Source organism: Phyllobates terribilis, unplaced genomic scaffold (genome assembly GCF_046119375.1).
Source record: "Phyllobates terribilis strain yellow unplaced genomic scaffold, ASM4611937v1 Scaffold_3__8_contigs__length_932513732, whole genome shotgun sequence".
Classification (NCBI taxonomy): domain Eukaryota; kingdom Metazoa; phylum Chordata; class Amphibia; order Anura; family Dendrobatidae; genus Phyllobates; species Phyllobates terribilis.
This window is the reverse complement of record NW_027362763.1, coordinates 521,346,576-521,373,413: the sequence shown is the minus strand read 5'-3', so window position 1 is coordinate 521,373,413 and position 26,838 is coordinate 521,346,576.

Sequence of the window (26,838 nt, the reverse complement as noted above, 5' to 3'; positions counted from 1 at the left end):
GACAATCTGGACTACGTCATGACGGAGGACAGGTGAGGGATATGATTGTTTTTTTTTTTTTTTCAGAAGATCAAGGTATTCGGGGACTGGGCGTGAAATAAAAAAAAATTAAAACCGTGTGTTATTTTATTTAATTAAAATACTTTATTCTGGCCATGTCTTTTATTGAAAAAGCGGCAAAAAATTTACTACGCGGCTAGTAATGGGGGCATCTTATAGATGCCTCTCCATTACTAACCTGGGCTTCATGTCAGCCGCCAATACCCCACTCGACATCGCTACAAGGCAGTGGGAAGAGCGGAGGCTAAGCGCCAGATTTGGCGCATCTTATGGATGTGCCTTTTGTGGCACTGCTGATGGGTGATATTATTAGCCACGGAGGGGCCTAGCATCCATGGTCACTTCTCTGGCTATTAATATCAGCCCGCAGCTGTCTATTTAGGCATTTCCGGTGAGAGTTTATAGGGGGACCCTACATCAATTTTTTTCTGGCGTCTCCCTGTAATCTAGCCAGTAAAGGCTAAACAAACAGCTGTGGGCTGATATTAATAGCCAGGGAACATTTTTGGCTAATGGCCCCTACCCCGGCTACTAATATCAGCTCCCAGCAGTCGGCTATCCCTCTGCTGGTTATGAAAATGACGCGGGAGCCCACGCCATTTTTTTTTTTTCATTTTAGGCTGTGTGCTCATGATTCAGACTTAGCAGCGCTATGGATGCATATTTTTGCTTCGTCTAAAATGTTGCATCTATTGAATGCTGGTAAATCCGCATGTGTTCACTGACCCATGCGTATTTACCACATTCAATACATTTTAGTGGTCAAATTTCTGTTACGGAGACTAGCGACTCTGCAAGAGAATTTGACATGCTGTGGTCCTAAAAAACGTGCCGCATGTCCATGTCCGCGGGTGATTCGCATCCTCTGATGCACGCATAGTGGACATGGGATTTCTAGACATCCCATCCACTATACTGTAACATCTGGATGCTGCAAGTTTGACGCTGTATAGACACGCAGGGTCAAACCCGCAGCGGCTCCTGACTGTAGCCACATACCCAAACTCACCCACAGCATGTCAATTTCTGTAGCGGACACGGTAGTCTCCTCTGCAGATTTTGACAGATTGAAGTGTCATTGTATGCGGTGGATTCACATGTACAGACAACAAAAGTGCGGCATTAGAACACCGCGTTTTGGACTCAGCAAAAATATGCTGCGTCCAAAGCACTGCTTATTGCTGTTTGTGGGGATGTAGCAGCTAACGAAACAGCTGTGGGCTGTTAATAATATCCAGGGACCATGTTTGCCTAATGGCACCTTCCTAGGCTAAAAATAGCAGCTCATAGCTGCGCCAGAAATCACATGAATGGAAATGTTAATGAAGATTGGGTATGAGGGATTAGCTGACACCTAGCTCTTTTGTTTGGTGATGACAAGGTATCAATCAGACCCTTTCATCACCAAACTTAATTAAAGTAAAGAGCTAAATAAACACACAGACACAAAGCAAACACTTTATTTGAAATACAACAGACACTTTCTTAAATTAACCAATATACTCACCCAAGTTCTGACGGTAATCCAAGGGTTAAAGCAATGTCCCACATTCCTTTTCAAATAACTTTATTTAGATCCAAAAAGCATTCATTGATGTACAAAAACACATTAAAAAACGATACAAAAAATGCTTAAAAAATGCAGCAAAATGCACTTTTTTTCCGCAGCGTTTTTCCTGCCAAGGAGATGCAGAAACGCTGCAGAAATTTCTGCTATAAATCCTGAACGTGCGCACATACCCTAAGGGTTCATATTAGCGTATAAATTGGATGAGTGCAAAATGAGAAAAAATCAGATTGCATTTGTGGCGCCCCTGAGGGTTCAGTCGCCACAGGGTTACTGCACCTCAGAATGAGGTGTGGTATCTCCTCTCCAAGGTAAGGATGGAGCACAACACAGGACCCCTACCACACACTCAACACTACACCACTCCAGTTCTGTAGGGGGCCTAAAGCACCATAGTGCTGCCCCGGGACGGAATGGAGGAGTTTGGGGGAACCAAAGTTAGGGGGAACCAAGTAGTGAGTGAGGGTGGAGGAAGCACTTTACTTTAGCACTTAATAGAATCATATATAACTGGAGGCCATTTTAATAACCGGGTCTTTAGTCGTGGGTCTATGGGATGGCAGGTCAGCACAAGGCTCCACGGTTCCCGGTCTCAGGCCTCGAGACGGGGGATTGGGGCAGAGTTATAACCGGCTCTGTCCCCGGTCAGAGTCCAACCAAGAAGGCCCAGGAGGGGAGCAGAGGAGTTAGGCTCCACAGGCGAAAGGATCTCAGGGGGTGCGGACGGAGCGGAGTCACCACCTGCATACCTTATTCTGGCCCTGGCAGAGAGACCCTGCCGCAAGAGGGGCTACCGCTCCCCGATTATCTGACTTTGCACTTCACGTCTCTGTCGGAAAAGTCCAGAGGCTTATGTGGATCCCAGGGGGATACGGACGGAGCGGAGTCGCCACCTGTATTCCCTAATCTGATTTCATCCAGAGGGACCCGGCTTTACGCCAAGTTCTCACCACTAGAAACCAAGAAGGCACCCAATCGGTCCGGGAGCTACAAGCTACCCATCAAGGACATTGCAGTACCCGTACGGGACACAGTGGGGGACACAAGGCGGGAGAAGTACAACAGGAGAGGAACACTTTAGAGCGAGGGTCCTGTCAAGCGCTCCTGAACTGCTGAACCCCACCCTGGCGGCCGCAGCTCGCCGTGTGACAGCAGAGAGAAGCTCTGAGCTGAGAAAGCACCACCGTGAGTAAAGACTTGGATGACTTCAAATACTGCCTCTGTCTGTTCTTTTCTCCGTGGCACTGCACCCGCCAACGCTCTATCCTGCATCCCTTCTCCTACGCTGCCCTGAGGCCCCGCTCCACCTGTGGGGAGCCGCACCAACTAAGCTGCCTGATCACCGGTCTCAGAGGACTGTAGCAGCGCTGGTGATCCTCACCAGACACCAAGGGTGGCATCACGAACTTTCCCCTTTCCCATATACCTTTCCCCCACTATTCCTTGATTTTAAGAGTGACCCCAGGGTACGGCCTCGGGAGCCGGCCACCGAGGCATATCCCCAAAACCAACAACAAGGCCCGGGCGCCGAGTCATCCCCATCCCCTGGGCGCGTCACATTCGGACCAATGTTATTCAATGAGGCAGTGCAGATCTGCTTTTTGCTCATTTGTATTCAGCTTGAGGAAAAAATCTCAGCATGCTGCGAGTGGCTGCGCATATCAGCCGAGACTCGCCAATGCAAGTCTATGGGTGTGAGAAAAAAGACGGACAGCTCACGGACCATGTGTATGCTGTCCAATTTATGCGCAGAGAAAAAACAAACACAGGATATGCAATTGACGCGCCCCTGGGCCTACTTGGTGTAGCGTTGCGCACGCGGGGACTACCCGGAGCCGGGCCTGTTGGGGGTAGTAGTCTCGTGTCGGTGACCCGGTCCGTGCCCAGAGAGTCAAACTGTGTGGCTGAGTATTAGCAGTAGATGTTGGACGACTACGCCACCCGTTGAATGCAGCTATGGAGCTGCCGCTGCAGGGCAGACCGCTGAGGCCGGTGATACGATTGTGCAGCGTAGATGGTATAACCCCCAACGGGAGGGGTATGGCCTCAGGGCAGCCGACGTGGATGATGGGGGTAGCAGGAACCACTCAGAGACGATGCGGTGTAGTTCAGGGTCTTTACTGGTGACAAAGATAGACCCTCCCGGAGTACTGGCTAGCGATTGGGGCCTGGTCAGTCCTTGAGCAGATGGGATCTCCCCTGGCCAGGCGGAGTTGTAGGCCTCCCCAACTAATTGTACTCTTCTGGCTACCTTGCTAGAGGCGGGTAAAGTAGCCCACGTCCCTGAGTGTACCGTGTGGTGCTCACCCGTATGGCCGGTGACTCGGGGCCTTCTAGTGGCTTCCGCTCCACGACGGCGGTGCTGGTCCCACGCGTGTGACCGTGCCTTCGGGTTTCTTGGCCAGAGGACCTGAAATCCCCTGCCGGTCGGTTTCTGCTGCTGGGTAAGGATTAGTCCCCACAGCCTCGGACTCCGGGTCCGGTGGTAACTCTTCAATCAGGGCGAGCTCTACAGCTGCCAGCCCCTGATTCCTTTTAGCACGACTTCCCCAGAGCTCCTGATCTCTCTTTCCTATAGCTGCTTCTCCTCTTCTTAACTCTCCTTCTTAACTCACTAACCCTGCCTCAGCCCCAGTTTTATATAGGGGAAGTTCTTCCCCTCCCAGGACTGGGCAGGAGGTGTGGCATGCATAGGATTCCTGACCAAGAGACCTCCCACCTGCTCTCAGACGTAATATCTCTATTACTGTGGCAACCAGACCCCTGGGGTATCACATTCCCCCCTAGTGAAATTTAGTACTCCGGGACTAAACATATTTTTGTAAAACATAACAAGTAAAAACAGAAACGGTACAATAAAGAAAAACACATTAAGATGGTCACGGCATGTCCGCAACCGGGTGCAGTCTTTGAAGAAAACAAAGGTGTCCATTTCACCATGAGACCGGGAGCCGTAACCAGGTAGGGGTCTGTCCTACCCCAAGTCCTTAACAGTCTTAGTCCTTTCCTGGGTTACGCTCCAAACATATGTACAAAGGATTCCGGATAATCCATAAACGACATCTATAAAATAACTAGAAATACACAATTATACACAAGCAACAATAAACAGGTAAACATTAATAAAATAGCTTGAACATTTAGATCCTCCACCGTATGGGCAACTGGCCTCTAGTGACCCTAGTGGACCTACGGAGCTGGCTGACTGGTCCTGAGCTACAGGGTATAGGAGCTGTCAAGGGTAAACTGGGCAGCCGTCTACGGACTCTTTGGCTCACTAGGGGTATGGCAGGCTCACTATAAGCAGAGGGTTGATTCTCCTGGTCTGCTTGTGTGGGGTCTTCTGCCTCCTGGACCGGCTGTTCTTCCAGCTCTACCTGTGTCTCCGTAGGCACTTGGGATGCTGGTTGGAGGAACGTGAGGACGGGTACCACAACAGCACCATTGACTTGAGTCCAAGACCGAGGGAAGTCTCCAAGCACAGTACTAATCATATCTTCCCTTTCCTCTACGGGTCGAGGGTCTTCTTGTTCCTCTTCAGGGTTCCGTAGCTGTTCGGGACACTTCTTCAGGTGATCCCGGGATACAATGGCTGTGGTTTCCCCTCCGTCTTTACTGATTGTACAGATCTTTGGGTTGTCGTGGCTTGAGGGCAGTACGGTGTACGGGTCCTTCTCCCACTGGTCGTCCAACTTGTGGAGCCGTCTTTTCCTCTTCAAGACCTGCTCTCCGGGCACCAGGGGAACAGCGGGAGCATACTGATTGTAAGTTTTCTCTTGTCTTTCCCTAGCTTGACAGAGACTTCGCTCCACGCTCTCCTGTACTTTCCGGTACTGCTGCTGCCTCTCTGTGTCCCAGTCTGCTTCTGGTGAAGTGTCCTCGGGTGTCAGGACTCCCATCTCCAGATCAACAGGAAGCTTACCAGGTCTTGCCCTCATTAGGTAAGCCGGGGTACAGTTGGTAGAACCTACAGGGATGTGGTTGTATAGGTCCACCAGGTCGGGCAGCTTTTCAGGCCACAGACTACGTTCTTCCAGGGGCAATTTTTTCAGAAGATCTATCACCACCTGGTTCATTTTCTCACAAAGTCCATTAGTTTGCGGGTGATAGGGTGTTGTTCTAATCTTCCGGCAGCCATACAGGGTGCAGAACTCCTGGAAGACTTCCGCTTCAAAGGCAGGCCCCTGGTCCGTCAGCACCTGCTCCGGGTATCCGTGCGGACGGCAGAAGTGCTGCTGGAAGGCTCTAGCTGCTGTTTGAGCCGTTAAGTCCTTGACGGGGACGACAACCAAGAAACGGGAGTAGTGATCCACGATGGTTAATGCGTAGACGTAGCCACTTCTGCTTGGGGTCAGTTTTACATGATCCAAGGCTACCAGTTCCAACGGCTGTCTGGTGACGATGGACTGCAGGGGAGTCTTCTGGCTGGCACGGTCCTTCCTTCTTAGGTTGCACGGGCCACAGTCTCTGCACCACCTCTCGATGGTTCCTCTCATGCCTACCCAATGGAACCGCCCGCGCAGCAGGAACTCCAGCTTCTTCCATCCGAAGTGCCCAGCTCCGTCGTGGTATGCCTCCATCACCATAGCTGCATCTCTTCTTGGCACCACTACTTGCCAGATTAGTTCATGCGTCCGGGAGTTAACCATTCTGCGGCACAACTTCCCCTTGTAAAGGAACAGTCGACTCTTCTCAGCCCACAGTTGCTTGGCTTCCTCCGGAGCGTCTGGGTCAAGGCGTACATCTGGCCGAGTCAGCATCTCCTTTACCAGTCGGACGGCAGGGTCACTGTCTTGCGTCTCCGCCCAGTTGTAATGAGGTAATGGGTTGAACGTAGCGGATTGCTTACTCCTTACACGGTGGGAATACTGGATAGTCCCATGACGGTGGAACGCGGGGAGTTCAACTTCTTCTAGTTCCTCTGAATCTTCCCCTACGTCCGGTAGGTTCGGCATCCTGGACAGGGCGTCCGCGTTGGTATTGGAGCGTCCTGCCCGGTATTTGATTGTAAACTCATAGTTGGACAAGCGGGCCATCCATCTCTGCTCTAGGGCACCGAGTCTTGCAGTGTCCAGGTGTGTCAACGGGTTGTTATCCGTGTACACGGTGAACCGGGAAGCAGCGAGGTAGTGCTTAAAGCGTTCGGTGACTGCCCACACCACTGCCAGGAACTCTAGCTTAAATGAGCTGTAATTCTCAGGGTTTCTTTCGGTGGGTCGCAGTTTTCGGCTGGCGTAAGCAATTACCCGTTCCTTCCCCTGCTGGATCTGGGACAGTACGGCTCCTAGCCCGATGTTACTGGCGTCGGTGTAGAGGATAAAGGGCTGGCTATAATCAGGGTACGCCAGGATTTCATCCCCCGTGAGGGCCATCTTCAGCTGGCGGAAGGACTCTTCTTCCAGCTTCTCCCATCTGAAGGGTGGCTTCTGGTTCTTGGCCTTCCTGGACTGGCCTATCAGGAGGTCCTGCATAGGAGCTGCCTTTTTGGTGAAACCGGGAATGAACCTTCGGTAGTAGCCTACCAACCCGAGGAACTGCCTCACTTCCTTTACGCTGGAGGGGCTTGGCCATTCCTTAATTGCGGTGATCTTATCAGGGTCGGGAGCCACTCCGTCAGCACTCACCACGTGTCCCAGGTACTGCACCTTTGGCTTCAGGAGGTGACACTTGGAGGGTTTCACCTTTAGGCCGTAACTTGCCAGAGCTTCGAACACTTCCGCCAGGTGTTTCAGGTGGTCCTCGTAGGTCTTGGAATAGACCATGACATCGTCCAGGTATAACAGGACCGTCTCAAAGTTTCGGTGTCCCAGACAGCATTCCATCAATCGCTGGAAGGTTCCTGGTGCGTTGCAGAGTCCGAACGGCATGTAGGTAAACTCGCTAAGTCCCATCGGGGTGGTGAATGCGGTCTTCTCCCGGTCCGCCTCTGCTACAGGAACCTGCCAGTACCCGCTAGTGAGATCCAAGGTGGAGAAGAAGTTAGCAGATTTTAAAGCAGCCAAAGACTCGTCTATTCTTGGTAAGGGGTACGCATCTTTGTGTGTGATACGGTTAATTTTCCGGTAATCTACACACATTCTCATGGTGTTGTCTTTCTTTTTGACCAAGACTAGTGGAGCTGCCCAGGGGCTACAGCTATCCCTGATTACCCCAGCCTCCTTCATGTCTCTAAGCATCCCCTTGGCGTGTTGGTAGTGTGCAGGGGGTACGGGTCGATACCTCTCTTTTATGGGAGGATGGTCTCCCGTGGGGATGTGGTGTTCTACCCCCTTGACTCGCCCGAAGTCTAACGGGTGTTTACTAAACACTCTCTCGTACTCTCGAACCACCCGGTAGACTCCCTGTTTCTGGTGGGAGGGAGTGGAGTCAGTACCCAAATGTAGTTGCTGACACCAATCCTCCATTATTTTCGTAGAGCCGTTACCTTCCTCCGGGTGAGATGGAGGCAAGGGTTCCACAGACTGTATAGAATTTTGGTTGATAGTATATAATTTGGCTAGCGTAGCATACCGGGGCAGGTATACTTCCCTTTTCCCGATATTTATTATACGAACGGGCACCCTCCCATGGCGTACATCAACTACCCCCCGTGCTGTCAAAATGGTGGGCCTACTGTCTGAGTAGACTGGTTCTACCATGGCCTGGTAATCTCTACCTCTCAGACCAATAGCTGCCCGGCACCAAATCATCATTTCACTTTTCGGGGGCATGGCAATAGGAAAAGGGTCACACATTCTTACGCTACCAATCTCACCACGGGAGAGTTCTACCTGTTGCCGTCGCATCAGTGCCCGGATCTCTTTCTGGAGCACTCGCTGCTGGCCGGAGCTGGCGTTCTTGGCAACCTGCTGTAAAATGAAAATCACCTCTGCAAGACAATTTTCAATCACATTAGTTCCTAGAGTTATCTTTGGGTGACTCTCGCGCTTGTCAATGTCTACAATGATCAGTCCCTGTGCTGCCAGTTCGACTCTACCGATTTTAATGGTCATTTCTTTAAATCCGATCTGTGGCACGGGCTGACCATTACTGGCGATGATACTCAAGTCGTCGTCTGGATAGCGGGTTATATCCGAGTCATTCCAGTACTGCTTGAAGAGCACGTACGGGATGGTGGTGACCTGTGACCCGGTGTCCAGTAGGGCACTCATAGGGATGCCATCCAGTACCACAGGCAAGACTGGACGTCCTCCCACATATTTGTCGCGCCAGTTCGATGGGCCTGGTGATCTTTTTCCTGGGGGTTGGCCCTCTACCCCAGGTTGTGCCAGTTTAAAGGACAGTACCTTGCCATATGTCCGGGTTGATTGCAGCGGCGGCAGATGGGTTGTCCGTCCTCGTTGTATCGGTCGCTGGGTCTTCCTCTGGCCGGTGGGGTCCTCCTTGGTCGACGCCACGGGATGTCCACCGGTCCGGATGCCAGCTGGATCTTCCCTGGAGTGGAAACCTGTAAAGACTGCACAGTTCGGGTTAGCGCAGCAACGCTTTTAGCTAGCTCTTGGACCTGATGGTGCAGGTCCGGAGCCGGGTCATTGTTCAAAGCCTGCGCATCAGCCCCCACAGGCCCTGCCGACAAGGGCGCCGCCTCCTGGTGGTAAGTGATAGCTGGGCGCCTGTGGGTCACAACGCCACCCGGTGCCGGTTCTCGGAGCACCCGGATGGCTCTGTCCTTGAACTGTGCAAAGTCCAGATGAGGATCCTGTAAGGCTATGGCCCGCAACTGGATTCGGTGGACATTGCAATATAGTCCCTCTATAAATTGCTCGGTCAACAGCCTGTCCTCGTTTCCCACGCTGTCAGGGTCGGTCTGCTTAATGGCTCTCAGGGCCTCTTGTAGCTTTAGCGCATAGTCCCTTATACTCTCATGTGCTCGCTGCTTGCACCCATAGAATCTAAGCTTAATCTCGGCTGAGGTGCGGGTATCAAAGGTGTCCCTCAGCCGGGTTAGTATCCCTGCGACAGTCCTCCTCCCAGGTGGCCAGGACTTTACCTCCCTTTGGGCTGCCCCGGTTAATTGGGCCACCAGGATGCTCACTTTTTGCTCTTCTGTGAGGGGGTACACCTGGAAGAGGCTATCCAGCTTTTCTTTAAAGTCATTCAGGGTATGTGACTCCCCTGAGTACTGGGGTAGCCAGGCTGCTCCCGGGATATAGGGCATGGTGAAAGGCATGACTGCAGCAGCGGTGGCGCTGGCGGGGGTTGAGACAGTGAAGCTCTCCTCCATATCCGACATCTTTCTCCCCCCCTAGTGGACCGTGGCCTACCTTGCGATGATCCTCTTCCGTAGGCCGCGGCTCCGCAGTGGATCGTCAGGGTTGAGGACCTTCCGTCGCGCTCCTGTGACGTCGGCGTCTGCTGGGCTCCTTCCAGGACCTTACGCAACGTCCGGACGTGAGGCGGGGCTTCAGTTCTCGCGCGCTTTCGGAGTCCACGCCCCTCTTCTTCCCGCGCGGCGTCTTCAAGATGGTGTCCAACGGCGGGAAAACTCCACGGATGGCGGGAAAAAGGCAGAAGATGGCGCCGGATGGCGGGAAAACTTCGCGGATGGCGGGAAGAAGGTAGAAGATGGCGCCGGATGGCGGGAAACCTCCACGGATGGCGGGAATCTTCACCACTTGGTAAGTTTGAACAGTCTTTTTCAGGCACGCAGTACCCGGTGGTTGCGGGCACGAAATCCTGCCGACTACGCCAAAAGTTGACGCGCCCCTGGGCCTACTTGGTGTAGCGTTGCGCACGCGGGGACTACCCGGAGCCGGGCCTGTTGGGGGTAGTAGTCTCGTGGCGGTGACCCGGTCCGTGCCCAGGGAGTCAAACTGTGTGGCTGAGTATTAGCAGTAGATGTTGGACGACTACGCCACCCGTTGAATGCAGCTATGGAGCTGCCGCTGCAGGGCAGACCGCTGAGGCCGGTGATACGATTGTGCAGCGTAGATGGTATAACCCCCAACGGGAGGGGTATGGCCTCAGGGCAGCCGACGTGGATGATGGGGGTAGCAGGAACCACTCAGAGACGATGCGGTGTAGTTCAGGGTCTTTACTGGTGACAAAGATAGACCCTCCCGGAGTACTGGCTAGCGATTGGGGCCTGGTCAGTCCTTGAGCAGATGGGATCTCCCCTGGCCAGGCGGAGTTGTAGGCCTCCCCAACTAATTGTACTCTTCTGGCTACCTTGCTAGAGGCGGGTAAAGTAGCCCACGTCCCTGAGTGTACCGTGTGGTGCTCACCCGTATGGCCGGTGACTCGGGGCCTTCTAGTGGCTTCCACGACGGCAGTGCTGGTCCCACGCGTGTGACCGTGCCTTCGGGTTTCTTGGCCAGAGGACCTGAAATCCCCTGCCGGTCGGTTTCTGCTGCTGGGTAAGGATTAGTCCCCACAGCCTCGGACTCCGGGTCCGGTGGTAACTCTTCAATCAGGGCGAGCTCTACAGCTGCCAGCCCCTGATTCCTTTTAGCACGACTTCCCCAGAGCTCCTGATCTCTCTTTCCTATAGCTGCTTCTCCTCTTCTTAACTCTCCTTCTTAACTCACTAACCCTGCCTCAGCCCCAGTTTTATATAGGGGAAGTTCTTCCCCTCCCAGGACTGGGCAGGAGGTGTGGCATGCATAGGATTCCTGACCAAGAGACCTCCCACCTGCTCTCAGACGTAATATCTCTATTACTGTGGCAACCAGACCCCTGGGGTGTCACACAATCATGCCACGATAGGAAGTCATCATGCAGGGAAGTGTTTACATCCTCCCTAAACTGATCCCTAACTTCCAGACTTACACGCCTCCATGAAGACATAGAGCAGGAGTCTCAAACACGCAGGCCACATGCGGCCCCTTAGACTCTGTTCTGGGGACCTCGGGCCCCTGAGACAATTGCGTCCAGCGAGCCAGGGGCCCGCTGCCGTCAGCGCTTCTTTCCATCTGAATGTGCATCCTTGGACGCACTCAATTGTAATGTATTGCAGCACAGAGACCAGCACTCTGAACCGTAATACCAGCCACTGGCCAATCAGAGGCCAGCAGCTGACGTCGGCATCCCGGCACAGCCGCACATGACATTATTGATAAGCACCCCAATTGTTGAGAAGGAAGAGGACGCTGTTCGCCGAGGGAGCAATGTAAGGTGAAAATATTTTTTTTTATGTATGTAAAGAGATGGGGACGTCATGATTCCACCACTCTCTGTGTGTTAGGGAAGCTATGAATGACAGCTCTGCTGTCCTATGGAATTGAGGGCTGGCTGAACTGTCAGGATTGTGAGTGGCAGCTCTGCCACCCAATCTGAGGCAGAGCTGTTAATATAATGATTGACCATTCAGCCGTCCTATCTGGCTAGGTCTGTGGGATCTCCTGCAGGTGTCATCCATTCTGGGTGATTACAGGGCTATTTAGTACTCTGTCAATTACCAGACAAATTGTAGCTTTGCTCAAGTGGTGTGCGTGCTTGCTTTGTACTCTGATTTGTATTCTGATTAGTGATGAGCGAGCGTGTTCTATTAACCTGCCTGCCAGACAGGCTATCTCTATATGTGTGACAGCTGTCAAACAGCCGTGACACTTGCAGGCGCGGCGACATCAAAAGAAATGCCGAGCAGGCCAAAATACTCAGCGAGCACACGAGCATGCTCACCGAAGGAGTTAATAGAACTTGCTCGCTCATCACTAATTCTGATCTCTGTTGCAGACCTGCGATTTACCTTTTTGACCACCTATCTACCTTACCCCTTTTGTCTTGATCCACTACCTTCTTGATTCTCTGACTTCAGACTGTTTCCTGACTACGCTTTTGTCTCACCCCTCTGTTTATTACAAGCCCTCTTGGTACTATCCCCTGACTTCTTGACTATCCTGCCTCACTGTAAGTCTGTGAGTAGTGACTAGCGTCACATTACAATTGGCCCAAATACTTTCTTTTTTTTTCTTTTCTCCCACAAGTATGGAACCAATTTGCACACTTTGCAATCAGGTGATGAACCTGACCCAGGTGGTTCAGAATCTGGCCAGGGAACACCCAAAATTAGAAGAGTCACAGTCTCAGCTGCAGTGTCAGTTTTCAAGCACGATGAATGCTACTCAAAACCCTCTGCTGATGGCAGTAGCTACGACAACTGTATCTTCTGATGTACAGTTGATCTTTCCCGAACCAGTAGATGCTCTCACGGATAAATTTTCAAAGGAGAAAGATCAGTTCAGGGTGTTCAAGGAGAGCTGTAGGTTATTTTTTACCCTGCGATCCTGGTCTTCAGGGGATGTGCCTCAGCGGATGGGAATAATCATATCACTACTGTGAGGAGGTTCTCAGACTTGGGCATTTTTTTTGTCCTCAAAAGCCACAAGTCTCAGAACGGTCTTTGGCTAACGCCTTCTTCGACGCATTAGAGTTAAGCTATGATGAACCTGACAGAATTCAGGTCATGGAGTCAAAAATTATGATTCTGACACAAGGGGGTCCCATCAATGAGGATTACTGTACAGAGTTCCTGCAGTGGTCAACAGGAGTGCTATGGAATGTTACAGCTCTCACGGGTCAGTTCCAAAGAGGCCTCTCAGATACTCTCAAGGACGCTCTGGCTCTCCATATGGCTCCATGTTCCTTGGAGTAGGCCATGACTGAGGCTATTCAGTTAGATCACAGAATTCAGGACCGGCGTGATGAGCGGTGGGGGGGTTCAGGGTTTACCCCTGAACCTATCCATTTACCTGAAGCAGAAACAATGGAAGTTGGAGCTGCCAGCTCTCGGTTCATTGAGAGGAGACGTCGGCGCAATCTCAGACTCTGCTTTTACTGTGATCGTGCTGGACATTTTCTTCGTAACTGCACGATACACCCTCACACAAGCAAGCCAGACAAATGCCTAAGTTTGGGTGATTGTCGAGGAGGTCACCCAGACTTCCATGTACCTTTTTATTCCTCTTATAAAGTGCTGTTAAATGTGGAACTATGTTTACAGAACCTGTGGTTATTTGCATTTGCTTTCATTCACTGTGGGTCTGCAGTCAACTTCATTGATTCTGTGCACACCTTCAGGAGAAAGACATACCTTCAGAGTCTGAAGCCGCAGAAGGACAGGAGGAGGAGGCTGAGCTATCTGTTGGACCACCAATAAAGGTAGAACAGGAAGACCAGGAGAACAGCAGCAGTCCGACATTGCCCCTGGCCACATCCATCCCAAGCGGCACTCATAGCCTGCATGGCATGGCAAAGGAGGGAGGCCCTCCTCAACACCACACAACGTGAGGTAGATAATCGAGTTATCTATTTCGCACAGTGAATGATGATGGTGAGGAGGCCTTTTAATACAGCTTGGCCCAAAATTTGCATCAGGTCTCTGCTGAAATAAAGCTCCTCACCAAGTCGGTAATGCTCCTCCTCCTGGACGCTGCAATCCCTCCGAATGACCGACAGGATGTTCTGTTCCCTGGCCTTACTGCCAGCACCACCACCACCTCCAGCACCATCATCACATGGTCATCCTGTATCCCACTCTGACCAACAGCACATCAGGACATCAACTGAAGGATGGCACCAAGGGCCACACACCCCAGTCCTTTAGCATTGGTCATATGCCACATCAATGCCAGATTATCACCATGACCCAGCATGTGGGCCAATTTTCCATGGTCCCTTTGGTCCCACAGAAGACACACTCCTATCATTCCCCTTACTACCCTTGCCCCTCATCATCTTTGTATTTGCCCTCTTATCAATTAACCCACCCTAATGTGAAGACATGGGGTCTTCCGTGGGTGTAATACTACTCAGATAACACAGGGTGAGGGTAAAACAATGTGTCAATACTTTATTGAATCACCAATCGGACAATAAACACATAGAACAGTCCCAGCAAATACCCAAGATAGTGAAAAATTACAGTCTCACCCTTCTGTTGGCCCGCCTGGAAATAGAACAGCTGCGACTTTGGGACTTCCAGGGCCAATTTCCTCAACCAGTGGCCTCCTGCTTTTGGTGGGCCCCCACAGAGAGGAGGTAGCAGCAAGTTTAGGAAGCTGACAGTCCATTGAGGTACAAGGCCAGAAGACCCAAGGGTCCCACCCTGGCCTCCCTGAGAGTTTCCATGGGGCCAGATGACCGGCTGGTCCCAATCTGGCTTCACCAAACATCTCCATGGGTTCCAGGTGAACGGAGGGTCCACCTGGCAACCCCAAAGAACATATCCATGAGGCCAGGTGACTTCATTGTCCCAACTAGGTTTCCCCTAATGTATCCATGGGTTCTCTGATGGTCAATGGAGCAGATCTATATCCTTCCAGTCCTGGCCATGTACCCTTAGGCCGGAATCATGTAGAATCCAAATCTGTGTCTCTCAGGATCGAGACATGCTACCAAGCTGCTGTTCTGAAGAGGGTCTCTCTGATTCTCTGCTTCTTCTTGATTTCCTCTCCAGTAGGATAGAAAAAACCCTTTTTATATTTACATATGTGGTTAAGGTCATCAGTCACAGGTCGGGAAGGGGGGAGGTGCAGTGCTCAGGTCTCATTGTTTGAGCTAATCCCCCTGCTCTTGTAAATAAATTAGCTGACTTTAGTACAATAGGTAATTAGCATATTAACAAACATTATTGTTTCCATACCAAGAGAAGTCAAAATTCAGGTTTATACACATTATAGTATGTCCTTCTTGATCAGCCAAAGAAAAACACATACATTCACAAGTCAGCACAAACACAATAGTGTATTTCTCTTGGATTAACAAATCTAGATGTCTCGCTGATTAAGATTAGAAGCTGTTTCAACACACCTAATCCTTCTACCAGTCTCACCTCCCCTTCCAGATCCCCAGCCTCATATTATATTTATTTTTTTTTTTATTTGTGAAAATAACAAACTGAAGGTGTTGCGGCCACATTTGTCTTTACCGTTTTTTGGACCATGTTGAGGGTTTTTAAAAAAAGTAAAACAAACAAGTTTACATTTAATATGTCTCTTTAATATGTCTGAATTTACACATTCCATTCTTTTGGATAAATATAGCATTTTACACTTAAGTATCATATTGCCATGTAAAACATATATTTTATTAACATTTAACAAAAAATAAATTGCACAACAACAGTGCCTTGACATAGTATTCAACCCTCATGCATCGGAAAATAGTTGGCAAACATCTCCTGGACTCTGAGGCCAGTAGGGTCATGGCGTCTTGGAACAACGTGGGATCCTGGAACTGGATTGGGGGCGGATCCTCCATCAGCATTGACAGAGACAGGCGAATCATGGATTCAGGTGTAATTATGGAGGAAAACACATGCTTGGATGATGCAATAGATATTTTGTTCGCCTAATTGGAGAGCACTCAATCAATACCATCTATTTAGTGCACAAAATGCCAAAGGTGGATTCTGCCAATTGGTAGGCCCTGGTAAAGCGGTAATTAAAATTTCTCCATTGATGGTCAACTGAAACACCTCATCCCCAGGACAAAAGGTACATGTTCTCCACTTGATCCAGGCAGTATCCGTGGGGTAGGGCCTCTCGTTTAGTTGTTTTGAACCTGCCGACTCATTAAAGGAGTTTTCTCACAAAGAAAATTAATTTTAATCAATACATTTTTGAATAATAATTTCCACAATTGGATGTGTTTTAAAAAATGTTCCTGTGCTGAGATGATCTTATAAATGTGCCCATCTTTGCATTAGGCCCTCTATTTAGATATACATACACTTATCTGTTTAGCAATATATTTGGTGTTTTTCACTCTTACGTACGTCTTGATTTTATCCCTTATTCTATTTTTCCTTTTTGTTACCTATTTTCCTATTTTTACCTTTGTTGTTTAAAGCCATCCACAGTCATTCCTATTGCTAAGATGGCCACCGCAGGGTGCGCCTGAGCACTGGCGCTCCTACCCGCCCCCATCTCTGATGGCATCTACACGGTGCAGTGTGGGTCATTTGACATCACGGGAACTTTCTCCTGATCCGCAATTCTGCTGGGATTGCGGAAGTGATACGATTGCATCCGGAGCTCCGCCTCCATGCGCCTGTTTAATGTGGTGTGAATCCCACGCTCCTGGTGGGAAATGTGTATATATATCTACATAAGCACACACATTCATATAGCCCCTCTAGGACTATGGTCACTTTTTACATGATGTTGCTCCTATACAGTATATGCATCTGGTTCTATTTGCATTTTGGTGCCATCTAGTGGCCATTAGAGTCATTACAAACAGAGTGATGTATTTCAAGTGTTTATTTCGGTTAATGTTGATGATTATGGATTACAGCCAATGAAAACACAAAACTCATTATCTCAGTAAATTAGAATACTTTATAACAACAGCTTGAAAAAGGTTTTTAAAATCCGAAATGTTGGCCTACTGAAATGTATGATTATTAGTAAATGCACTCAATATTTCATTTGGGCTCCTTTTGCATCAATTACTGCATCAATGCGGCGTGGCATGGAGGCGATCAGCATGTGACACTGCTGAGGTGTTATGGAAGCCCAGGTTGCTTTGATAGCAGCCTTCAGCTCGTCTGTATTGTTGGGTCTGGTGGCTCTCATCTTCCTCTTGACAATACCCCATAGATTCTCTATGGGGTTAAGGTCAGGCGAGTTTGCGGGCCAATCAAGCACAGTGATACTGTTGTTTTTAATCCAGGTATTGGTACTTTTGGCCGTGTGGACAGGTGCCAAGTCCTGCTGGAGAATGAAATTTCCATCACCAAAAAGCTTGTCGGCAGAGGGAAGCATGAAGTGCTCTAAAATTTCCTGTTAGACTTTGGTCTTGATAAAACACAGTGGACCTACACCAGTAGATGACACGACTCCCCAAACCATCACTGATTGTGGAAACTTCACACTAGACCTCAAGCAGCTTAGATTGTGGCCTCTCCACTCTTTCTCCAGACTCTGGGACCTTGATTTCCAAATGAAATGCAAAATTTACTTTCATCTGAAACCAACACCTTGGACCACTGAGCAACAGTTCAGGTCTTTTTCTCATTGGCCCAGGTAAGACACTTCTGGGGTTGTCTATTTGTCATGAGTGGCTTGACACAAGAAATGTGACACTTGTAGCCAATGTGCTGGATACATCTGTGTGGGGTGGCTCTTGAAGCAATGACTCCAGCAGCAGTCCAATCCTTGTGAATCTCCCCAAAATTTTTGAATGACCTGGGTGATCTGGAAGTCACAACTCAATGGAAGTCTAGAATAGTGTTACTCAACTCCAGTCCTCAAGGCCCACCAACAGATCATGTTTTCAGGATTTCCTCAGCATTGCACAGGTGATGGAATTATTACCTGTGTAATACTAATGAAATGCTGAAAACATGATCTGTTGGTGGGTCTTAAGGACTGGAGTTGAGAACCACTGGTCTATAAGAACAAGGCCAGAACAAGGCTTTCATAGACTTGCATTGATTGAATGTGAGAGGTTAAAGTTACAAGCTATCAGTCAGAAGTAGTGGTCACAATATGGCAGGAACAGCTGAAGACGGTATCTGGTGAGTATAATACTAGGGGCACTCCAGTGCTGAAATAAAATTAAAAAAAAGCTGAAATGGTGCTTTCAGGATTTCAATTTATACAGTATACAACATATATTGCACAATAGCACACACTATTTATCTTCTTGAGTGCACCTTTTGTAAAGTCCAGTATATGGAGTGCAGAAAAGAACTTCTAAACATACGTATACGCAGGCACCTTTCTGATATGCTTAATCCTATTTCACCATCAGCAGTTACCAGACATTTTGTCCAGGTAAACAAAGGCAACCATAGCAGTTTTAAATTTATAGGTATTGAGAAAGTATATAGACCACTGCGAGGGGGGCGACCACAGATGCAAACTATAAAGGGAATCAAAGTGGATCTTTACCATGGAAACCCATGTACCTAATGGCCTTGACATCAGACAAGATCTCATCTTACAAGATTCTTTTTTTTTTTTTTTCTGATTCCAGTTTGATGTGTAGCTTTTGCTATGTCACATTTTTGGTTGTTCATCATGTATATCGGCATTGTGTTATTTTAATTGTCTTTTTAATTTAAGGTATCACCCCATACCTTGATTAGTTCCCCCTCCACATACTAAATAGTAATGAAGATTGCCCTACTACGGGACAACTTTAGTATTTAATATGGGGATGCTAGCTACAATTATCTACACCATAAGTAAGGCTCTCTAGCCGAAATGCGTAGGTTCGACTGGACAGCTTTTTTTTTATATAATGGCTGTCACTGTGACTTACCAGTTATTTTCTCTGGAGCTTTTAACTGACCCTAATAAAAGTTACGTTTTATTTATACTTACCTGGGATGGTGCACCCAGTGCTGGATCCTTCCTCTGCGTTTGTTCCATATAGTAATATTGTGTTTCAAATACAGTAAGTCAGATTCTTGGTGATAATATTTATATTTTCTTTACCCTTCTTGACACATGGCTATAAGGCTACGTTCACACATGTTGGGTTTTTTCAGCATCACAAATCTGCAGCAAAACCCATCTCTGGCAGAAAATCAGCTGCATCAAAAACACAGGTTTTGCTGCATTTTTTGTCTGTTTTCACTGTCCTTTTGTCTCTTTATGTATGTACATATAGTTCAGTGAAAAAAAAAATCTCATTCTGGTTTTGACATAGTGGGGGAGGTGAATTGTTCAGGAATAGTTTACCTAAGACACTGGCAGTGCATTGACTTTGTATAACACTATTTACTTTCACACTATGGGGTATGCCATTGAGTTGCTCAGGTCATTCTTCAATTTCACACCTGTCTGGGCCACATGTATTGTTAAATCTCACAAGTAGCTCAGCTAATGTTTACACTGTACACATCACTAATTTAATTACACTATACTAATACAACCATCTCAGTGACCAAGACAAGATGGTAAAATCACAAAAATAAATGAGTTTCACATACTGCTGTACTTATTTTTCACTAAAAAAGCAGCAAAACCTGATAGCTATGTTCACACATCATGTTTTTTTCAGTGTTTTTTCAATACCCATTACTTCAAATGGGTGAAAAACGGTGAAAGAAGTGACATGCTCTATTTTCCAAAAACTTAACAAAGGCACAAAATACGCAAAAAAAAACAAAAAAAAACAAGATGTGTGAACAGAGAATTCTGGTTTCTCATAGGCTTTGCTGGTGCTGCAAAACACAGCTGAAGATTTGCATAAAAATCTGCAGTAAAAAACGCTGAAAAGCCCAACATGTGTGAATATAGCCTTAGGGTTGAAATTGGAAACTGAACATCCTCTGCAGCCAAAACAAAGTATTGCACTGGCTGAGATTCATGTCAGCACCCCTAACCATCAATGAAAATCTCTTAAATGTGTATGATGATTCCTGTAGTAAACTGTTCCCAGGAAGGTCATATACCTTCAGATAACATTGATCCAGGGAACCTTTAGGCTACTTTTCCAGGATGATTTTTTTGGTGAGTTTTTGATGTTGCAGACTTTCTGCACCCATTAAGTAAAATAGGTTATTGCATTTTTTCGAAAATCCACAGCATTAAAAAAAACTCTCCAAAAACCCATGGTGGGAACGTAGCCTTAGGTTGCATTCTGCCGCAACGGTTGTGTTGTGGCTGAAAATACAACACCTCTTTGCCACTGTGATCTTTCCACCGTTTCCCTGGACAATCAGTTTATTGTGCAGGGAAACAGCTGTTTCACATGCAAAACTATATGGCCTTTTCGATTGGTCACCGATCTTCAGTACTTTATCGTGCAGCTGTTTTCCTGCAAGACAAAGTGATTGTCCAGGGAAACAGTGGAAAACTGCAGTGGCACAGGGCTGTTGGGGTTTTCAACTGCAGCATAATCGCTGCGTGAGAAAGCAGCCACAGTCTGTGTCAGACAGGGATGTCTGCCAGTTAATTCTGGGGGCGCACTTATTCAGCAAATTTCAATTACAGCATTCTTCATTTGCACGCAGGAACATTTTCACTAATGCAAATGGAGAATGTACTGGGTGCGAATTGGCAAATTTGCTTACGGTCACTTATGGGATATCCTGTGAAAGCTGGACACTTTATATGCAGCAACTGTGTTTTGCCTACATTTTAGCCACATTGTTGCCGCTACATGTGAACTCACTCTTAGGCTTTATTCGCACATCAGTATTTTTAGCAATATTTGTATGTCAAAACCAGAAATGTCTCCAAAACACAGAACAGATGTAAATCTTTCAATTCTAGTTTTTCGCTGTAAGTTCAACTCCTGGTCTTGGCACACAAACACTGATGCAAAATACTGACCAAATACTGACATGTGAATGAGGCCTTAGGTTAAGTTTCCACTGAGTTTTGGATGAGTTTCTGGCGCTGCGTATTATCACTGTGCAAAAAACTTACAGTTCCAGGAAAGTAGAGGGGATTTATAGAAATCTCATGCTGCTTTTTTAATGCTTCATCATAATCTGAGCTGCTGTGCATGTTTGAAATCCACAACATATCAACTTCTGTGTGGATTTTCCCCATACATTAGATATGGAAAATTTGCATGTAAAAATCAAAATGTAATCCACACAAGACAGTATCAATAAAGTTTTGTCAAAATACCAGGAAGTATCAAAAACATAACAACTTTGCTTTAAATACGATATACCAAAATGAGACAAAAAATAAATGCAGTAAAAAACACGATGAAAAGGAATGAAAGTAATCTAATTTGCTAATAGATGTAGAAATACTGCAGAAAATCTGCAACATCAAATACACATTGTGGGAATGGAGCCGTACTAAGGTTACGTTCCCACTGAGTTTTTGGTGAGTATTTTACGCTGCATATTTTTGAAACATTAAAGTAACCTGTTTTACTTAATGGGTGCTGAAAATCTGCAACATAAAAAATGCACCAAAATGCTCATCATGAGAACATAGTCTAACGATGCTGAAGGAATAAAATCTGTACAGGTTCAGTATTTTGCATCAGTATCTGTAAACCAAAACCAGGAGTGGGTGATAAATACAGAAGTGGTGACGTGTTTCTATTATACTTTTCCTCTGACTTTTCCTCTCCTGGTTTTGGCTTACAAATACTCAGGTAAAATACTGAGCATGTGCATGTGGCCTTAGGAAACCTATTATTCCCAGCAAATCTGTGGGTCTCTAGCAGTCAGTGCATGCTGAGAGATCCAATTCTCCATGTCGGATAAATGGAGATGTGAATAATTTGGAGAGAAGAGAGAAAGCACATGCTTTTGTTTTTCCGAGTAGTATCCCAGTTCCTTACTCTTGACTTAGATTTGGGGTCACGCTATTAGGGTATGTCCACACAATGTTTCTTTGAGGCAGGTGAACCTTACAGGTCCTCAAGAAGAAGATACTTCAGGAAACTGGCATTTTTTGATTATTTCCTAAGTATCTTTTCAATGTTTTTGTCTGACAGCTTGTTTATTGATTGATTTTCTAGTGTTTTTTTTTTTTAAACTCCATTCAGCAAGCAAAAGAACTGGCAAGCCGCTCATTAACTCACCCCCGGCATCTTTGTGGCTTTCTATTGATTTTTATTGTAAACCATAGTGTCATCAGAGCACAAGATGCCTGAAGAATGGTCAATCCACCTCTTTTAACTGCTTAGCATTTTTAGAAACCTAAGTATTTAAAAGACGCTCAAAAGACTAAACATATGACAAGCCAGTTATTTTTACATAAAAATGAACTTATTCATTCTTTGGAGAACTTTCTGGGTCTTTTTTTTCTGCTGGGTTTTGTTGAGGACCAACCTGATAAAAGATGTCATGTGCACATAGAGGCTCAACTTCTTTCCTGTTATTGTCCACATCAGGGCTGGTTTTAGACAAAGTGGGTCCTCAGGCAAACGTTTAAAATGCTAACATATTGCACCATCACAAAGAATTATTTTGGTTGCATTTACATGGGCTGCATTTTGCTTGTTGCTGTCGTTTACACCTACAAACTCATCTGCGCTGCAATTATTTATAAATGTGGGTGTTATGCTGTCTGCCCACGATGCAAATTTAATGCGTTTCCGCGGCGCCATTTCTGCCTCAAAAACGCATTAAAAATGCTTGTTAAGTTGTCTGCCATGTTTTCCAATGATAATCCGCACGTGCTGTGCACATGCTGCGGAAATTTCCGCTGCGGATTATCATTGCGGAAAAATCTGCAGCACAACCATTAATTTTGTGGAATCGCAGCAAAATCGCCGCCATTGACTTGCATTGGACCGCATAACTACACATACACATGCGGATATTATGTGATTCAATGCGCGGATGGTACCTGGGTCTGGAGAAGAGGAGACTCTTCTCTAGACCCGGGTACCATAGTACTTGTAGCTAAAAAAGAATTAAAATTTAAAAAAAAAACATAACGTCGGTGGTCGCATGACCTGTCACATGACTAAATGACATCATGGATGGTTCTTTTTAGAGCACCGCGAGCCGCCGAAGACACCGGACGAACCGTAGTGCAGACCGGGGGCCATCTGAAGGTGAGTATAATTTTTTTTGCAACATTTTTTTTTTTTTTTTTTTTTACTATTTATGCTGCATTTGCAGCATCATAACTTGGTCACACAACATTATAAATCCATGCCGGTTGCATGGATTTATATAGTGTGACCAAGTTGTCAAGCACTTTCCAAGTGATGCTAAAATCGCTTGGAAAGCGCTTGATAACCCGCATGCGAAATCGCATGTTAAAAACACTTCTACAGAAAAAATGCATGTAAAATCAACATGCGTTTTTTCTGCCAGGGAGATGCAGAAATGCTCCGCAGCATTTCTGCATCGCGGGCACTTAGCCTTACACACACATTGCCCCCACTACTGTGTTTGTCACGCCAGAACTTATTGTTCTTGTGATGAACCAATTTGTTGACTCCGATATTTACCCTGGACGTCCACCTCTTGGCTTTTGAATGGATGGATGGACCTCATTTTGTGTTCTTCCAACTGTCATGGTGCTCACATGATGCAGTTTGGCAATTTTCTTGGCCGAGAGACTGCTATCTGGATGATGCTGTTTCTCCTTTCTTGGGAAATTTCTTCATGGCTCCTCCTCCATTCGAACCAGTGTCCTTTGCCTTGGGAATCAACTAATCAACTAATAACACACTGAGATGTTAGGTAATGTGAGAACAGGTTGTATTTTGTAGTATGCCGGAAGAAAAAGATTTTTCCACCACCAGGAGTAAAACAGTAACAATGCAGTGACATGACAAGTATCTGCATAACTAATTATATGCTAAATAGTTTAAAGTCAAATTTATATATGAGATAGCCAAGATGATTGTCCATAAAATGATGGTAGTCTCATGTCCGAAGCAGTAGTGGATGATGAGATATGGAGCCTGAAAGTCAAAACTTCAAAACATTGTTACCCTTTTGCTCATCACTGTATTATTCCTACAAAATCACCAAGTCCCATCATCGGCATTTTGCAGAGCAGTTTTCCTAATCACTAGTCTCACTTTCCTGAGCCATGTGTGCTTGCTCAAAGGTCCTGTTATCTCTACATACAAATATAGTGATAACAGTGTAGACTTCAGAACAAGGATTGATAGCTCATTAATGTGTCACAGTAGTGTTATAGCAGAAGATGAGGCCCCTCAAGTTCAAAGACCCCATCTATGCTATATAAGCCTGACAGTTACTTTAGGTCAAAATAACAGCAGCTGTATGTTCCTTCCTTGTATCAATAATGTGTCCTTGCTAGAAGATAACGTGGCCTTGCTAGCCAGATAAGTCTAATTAAATGTTTCAAAGCTTACAGAAACTAGTTTTTTGCTTGCGCAGCTAAATTGTATAATCGAACCATATATGGTAAATCCGTTTCCTGCCTTCAGGGTGTATATTAACCCTGTGTTTGTAATAAAGTTTAGAGCTTGTTGACACATACATGCTGTCCTGTGTCTCATTCTCTCCGATATCGTAATCCAAGGATAGAAGACCCAGAATGCAGTGACGACAGCTGGCGCCTGAACAGGGACCTAGAGTTAATCTACCCAGGGGTGCTCGACCGGTCCGAGACGTGGGACGAGTGAAGCTCTCTGTTGGTGATATATACAGCACTGAGGTAAGAATAACTGTTATATTCCACCTAATTATATCACTACATAGAAGAGACTCCCTCACCCCTGAGCGGTCGGCTCCCAGGTAATTCACAGATTGTTGTCTGGCTCAGGTCCCTTTGAACGAGTAGAATTCCCTCAGATAAATTGACAGTCCTGCCATTCTATCCTTTGGAAAAACTTAAGAATGACAGTATGGATCCAATGATTGTGTTGTCGGTGTGTCTTGGGATCGGTGTTTTTGGTCTGTTTTTCTGGCTGGCGTATAAGTCCTGGAAGGCTAGTAGTGGTATGGTTCAGAAACCTTTGTGGCCCATTGTCTAAGTGATCATTGTCTAAGTGACTGAGGAGTCTACTCTAAGTGAGGAGAACCAAAAGAATGGGGAACCAAAATGCCAAAGAAGGCATTACAGCCAAAGACTTAGTAGTACGCAGAGAAGGGAAACAGGCACTGATTGCAATTGATAAAGTATTGTGTAAAGCGGGAATGAATGAGAATGGAGAGATGAACAGAGAGAAAAGGAAATCCTTCTTTAACTCCTATCATGGATGGCTGAAAGATAAGGGTCTGTTGAAGACAGTGGATGTATGGATGAATGCATGCGCTCATTTTGAAGGAAAGATTGAAAAATTAGGAGACGGATGTTACAGACTGACAAAAACTTGAATGACAGATTTTCCTCCCTGTCCACCCCTGACGTCACCCCCACCCCAGTACCAGAATTCTCAGGAACCCAATTGTTAGGTTTGCCCCAGATGTGGACAGCAGAACCCCTTGACAGTAGACATTTGTGTGGCATGTGGAGGACCGAGACCCCACCCAGCTTGTCTATTCCCAATGAGAACGGTAGTTGTGCCAGGAGCACCAGGAGCAGCAGCAGGGGGGGGTGTGCAGGGGTTCCAGGTCAGGAAGCTCGCACAATGTTAATGTATAGACCATGGAGTCCCTCAGAGCAATTGGCACTGATCTCCCAGCTGCCAGATCCGTCCCAGTCCCCTATGGGTTTTGCCAGAATGATAAGAACCATACAGGATACGTATAATGCAACTAAGTTTGATTTACAGGGAGTAATAAAAGGAAAATTGGCAGATGAGGCACGATATGACAGACTGACTGACGAAACGTACAAGCAATACCCAAATAGAACAGGGCCGGAAGATGCGGAAGATAATAATGCAGCGGCCGGTGTTTCATTTGCTGCTGCCTTGATTAAGGCATGCAAAGAGAGACAGGGTGACAAAGCGGTCACGTTAGAGGACAGAACCCAGGGAAAAGAAGAGGACCCCAAAGACTATTTTGGGGCTCTGAAGAAAGCATGGGTGAGATGGGTTTTAATGAAGGAAATAAGACTAGTGAGAGAATCCTAGCAAGTGCTTTTATGAACGGATTGAAAAAGGAAGTAGCTGAGAAGGTAAAAGCAAGTAGACCAGACTGGAGATCAGTGAAGGCAGAAGATTTAGCTAGAATAGCTCAAGGGGCACAGCATGATATAACTAGAGATGAACGTTGTTCTACTCGAACTGTTCGCCAATCTCAAATTCGAGCTGTTTTGGGCGGTGTTTGAGCCGTTCGGCGAACACGAACAATTTGAGAAAAATTCGGCTGTTCGAGGTTATGTTCGATAACTGTTCGTGCACCAAAATCATAACTGGATTTTTTCTCAGTAATGATGAAAATTAATGTTAATACGCAGTTTGAGTGTACAGCGGGGTGGGGGGAGGGGCAGGGGATGGATCTCTGCAGGAACAATGAAGATCTCCATTTTTTTTTCTCTTTCCCGCATTTGCAGTGGGGAGGTGCAATCTGTCAGCCTATCAGCAGCGCACACACGGAGCGAAGTGCTTTTTTTCACACAAGCAAGGGCATGTGTCATTGGCAGTGTATGTCACATGTCCTTGCCCTATAAGACCAAGCCATTTTCCCCGTCGCCACCATTTTCTCACTGCTGCAGCTGCGTGTTAGACGGCACCGCTGTTGCTGTGTGCGCTATACCTTGTTAATTTCAAGCCAATTTTCGCACAAATCTACAGATAGCTTGGGAGTAGGGAATAGTTGTGATTGCAGTCCTTTTAAGGACTAGGTTACAGCATTTCCTACGACTTTTATCAGGCAGGTCTGTGCTCTTAAATAGATAGATTGTGGGAGTAAAGACTAATTGTAATTGGAGTCCTTTTCAGGACTAGGTTACATCAGTTCC